Here is a 4,086-nt window from a genome sequence, read left to right on the forward strand (position 1 = left end):
CAAAATAAACGACCCGTTTCTGGCGGGATTTCACGGGCGGCTTTGCCGTCTCCCCGAACATCTCAGCCTGGAAGTCATTTACAGATCAGTGTGAGACACACTCATGCTCGAGGTGCTCCTCTGGTCCCATGAGGCATTTCCAGGGCTGGTTGGCCGGTGGGGGTCAGGGCCTCGGGGTGTGTGTTTTGGGGTTGTTGTGTTTTTTTTTCCTATTGCCATGTCGTCTAGGCCCAAAGTGGCTGCCGAGAGCTCTGGGAGGGAGGCGGCGAAAGCCTGCGGTAACACAACAAGGTATTGATTCAATAAGCTCTGTGTCATCTGATAGTAATGTGGCTTACACAGACCCCCTGCTGCAAGCTGCACCGCTCCCGTCACTTCAGTGAAGGCAAGAATTAGACATATCCCCATAAGCATATATGCGTCTTTGTGTGTGTGTGTGTGTGTGTGTGTGTGTGTGTGTGTGTGTGTGTGTGTGTGTGTGTGTGCGTGTAGATATATTTAGAATTTATATATACAAATACAGAAGTTCTAACAATGCATGTGTCTTGCTTAAATTTTTTCCTTTTGCCTCCCATCTCCAATCCTGAACTCAAATATCTTATTTTGCAGTACTTTTGGGTTATCAGCTAAAATTGGCCTTTACCTCGAGATAAAGAAATAAAGGTTAGCATCGGATGCTTGGTTTAGTGCTCTTAAAGCGGTATTTGTTACCTGAATACACATGTGCTTATTTTGGACTTTATTTTATTCAGGCAAAGTTATTGCTTATGGTTACTACTTTTCTAAATAAACGCTTTTATGCCCTTTAATATGAAATATTGATAATGGTAGTAGCCTACAACACTCTGCTAATTGTGAGCTATTGTTTTTGGAGTGTAAAATATTCATACATTTCGCTGCCATGTTCTATTATTTTCAAATGATCAATCAGCATTCCCTCTTTCAGAAAGAAAAATAGATCAAAAGAAGTACGCTGACTTGTCCTGTTTACCTGTGAACAGTTTAAAAATAAAGAAAAAGGATGCTAAATGAGCTCAGTTGAATGAGGGAGGTCCTTTCAGCCACTACTGTCTCGGCCTGTTCAACGGATTTGACTTAATCTCTGTATAGTTTTGGTGGTTTTAATGCTAATTTCAGTCTGTTAGTTTGGATATTCGCCTTCCTCTGCAGGGCTGCCAGCTTTCAGTTGAAGGCTATATATTTATATGTGTATATATGTATGTATATATGTACTATGTATGTATGTATATATGTGTGTGTGGTTGTAAAGCAGCAGCCGCATCTCTCTCTCTCTCTCTCTCTCTCTCTCCTGTCTGCCTCCCTAACCCTCCTTCTGATCCGAGAGGAAAGCTTTCATTATTTGCGGAGATTGGGATGTCAATCCCTGCGTCCCTGACCCAAGTTTGTAGTTCTCCCCCCTCATATTGGGGAAATGATTAGTGGGGTTATCTCCCCTCCACTTGGCGAAGAGTCTTTCCTCCTCGCGGCCCCCCAGTACCTGCAGGCAAAGAGCGGATCTCTATAAGTGGGGAGGCTCTGCACTCCCCTTTACACTCACTGATACTTCATCGTATACTTTGTCCCTCTACTTCAACTAAATGTCTCCGTCCACCGCTGCGTCACATTCATTTCAATAGTCTTTTCAAGCCTCTCTCTTCTCATTTTATCTTCCTTCTTTCTAGCTATTGAGCTGGGTGACTTTTTAATTTGAGATTTTAATATGAAGGAGAATAAAATATATTTGGAAGGGGGACGACTTGGCCGGGGTCCGCGCACACTGCTCGTCCCATGCCTGCTGCATATGTATAATACAAACATAAACTCGACATAAGTGCATCCAACTGTAACCACATCTACTTCTTTTTTCTACCATAAATACTGAAGCAGCTGATCCTATTTAAAACAGACTGGCAGATTTCAAAGCAGCAAACACTTAGCTTGGAGTATTCCACATGAGGGTATGTGTGTGTAATAGAATGCTTTTGCTCTGTTTTGAAACACTTCACTGTGCTGTGATGCTTCAAAGGTTATCCCAAAATGCCCTAAATACAGGCGGTATGTAAGGTATAGAGGCTATAGGCACGTGGGAATGAATTGACATCTTTTTTGACTAACAGCCGGTTTAATAGCTCATATGAACATTAGGCGCATGAAGCTGCAGGAATCCCTGCTTAGTTGTGTGGCCATTGTTGAGGAAAAACGGCGAAAATAGGCCGTGCGTTTCTTGAACATTTTAATTGATCAATTTTTCAATCCACTCTCCCCCCAGAATCAATCTTAATGCACGTGGCAGATTTGCTTCATTGGCCCACCGGAAGAAAGGAAATATAAAAGATTTCACAACACGAGCACAATGCAAATTACCCCTTGATTCTCTCTTAATTTTGTCAAATGGTTGTTTTTTGTTTCGTTCTCTTTACATTTTTTTTTATTATTATTAGGAATCCATGGGATTAGGCAGAGTCTCTGATCCTTTGGGTTTAAGCCTTCTTTTTTTTTGTCTGTCGGGAGCTCAACGAGACCATCCGCACTTCATTAACCCTGAGCCGGGGACAATCCACGGTAAGAGCCGGGGGATTTACCAACAGCCTTTCACATGCAAAGAAAAGAGAGGGGAAAAAAACCCTCTCCGAGTCACCCAACAAGACACATGGGGGCTTTTCCTTATATAATCAGCTGTGCACTTTGCAAGAATAACCCCCTTTTCATTATCCGAATCGGTCACGGGTCCTCATGATGGGACTATAATGATCTTTTGGCAAGTTGGGAGGCGTCTGATTTTTCTTTTTTCCTCTGCACTTTCCCTGTCGCCAGAGCTCGGCTCGGCCCTCTGTATTTTTAATGCAATTTTCCGCATCATAAACGCGCTAGTTATCAGTCTGTCAGCCCGATACGTCACGGCGTGGTCAGCGGCTAAGTGGAGGCCCCAGATAACAGGTGCCATGCGGGGATGACAGCAGGGGGAGCTGGCTATCAAACCCATTATCGACTTTCAATTAAAACCTTTTAAAGTCTTTTGTCTAATCGTTAACATCCTACACGCCAAGTCGTGTCCGTCAGCCTGAACTCCTTTAACCCCCAACGCGCCGGATAACTGCGTTCGGTCCTCGTCGGCTCGGAGCTGGGGAGGGAGGGTATGGGGGGGAGGGGGGGTGGGGGGTTGCTGGTGAGAGGCGCACGGAGGAGGGAGGGAGGGGGCGCGCGGCGCCGGTTTCGGAGCCGCTGACCAGCTGTCCCCGCGCTGATCCCCGGCCTGCAGTCAGCTCCAGCCCGGTCACCAGCTGTTGGAGCCGTTTTGGCAGAGGAGCGCGCATCCAGCACCTCGAGGAGGAGGGAGGATGGAAACAATCAATTTTCCAAATGGGATCATTTAGGGCACTTAAACAATTGCGCACATAACATTAATATTTCATCTCCTGCATTGTTTATGGAAAACGAATTGGAGTTGCTGCTGTTAATTTGGGAGAGTGGGAATGGTCAAGAACATGTGGGGGATGACAGGGCGGGGAGGGGGGAGGAGGGGAGGGGTGAAGTTTGGGGGCTTTGGGCAGATCACCACTTCTGCTTTGTTGGGCCCTCTATAAAGACATTAGACGGAATTGATCTTTGATTGCACTTTTGAATGTGTGTGTGTGTAAAAAAGAGATTGAGAAGGGTGGAGGAGGTGTGTGTGTGGGGGGGGGGGGGGGGGGGGGGGGGTCGTGTTGTGCGTCCTTGCTTTTTATACTTCCAATTTTTCCAATCAACATTTCTTATTCGTTTTGCAATCAAAACTGTGTTCATGCATTCCTTTGGGGAAAAGGGGTGTAATAAAAAAATGTAAATGTAATAATTATAATGTTAATAATATGCGACGTGTTTGCAATTAACAGAGGATGGAATCAACATTTATATAAATTGAACTTGTGGAATCCTTCCTCAAATCTCTGCTTTTCTTTTGAAAGGATGTTAAAGTTGCTGCACCGGTGACGCTCTTTATTAACCTTTTTTTCACGCCCTCATCTCAACATTAAACAAATTAAATCAACGAGACTAAACCAAACACGGGTGGGAAAAGTCGTTTGACAGACATGTTCAGATTCACTC

Source organism: Gasterosteus aculeatus, chromosome 14 (assembly GCF_964276395.1).
Source record: "Gasterosteus aculeatus chromosome 14, fGasAcu3.hap1.1, whole genome shotgun sequence".
NCBI lineage: Eukaryota > Metazoa > Chordata > Actinopteri > Perciformes > Gasterosteidae > Gasterosteus > Gasterosteus aculeatus.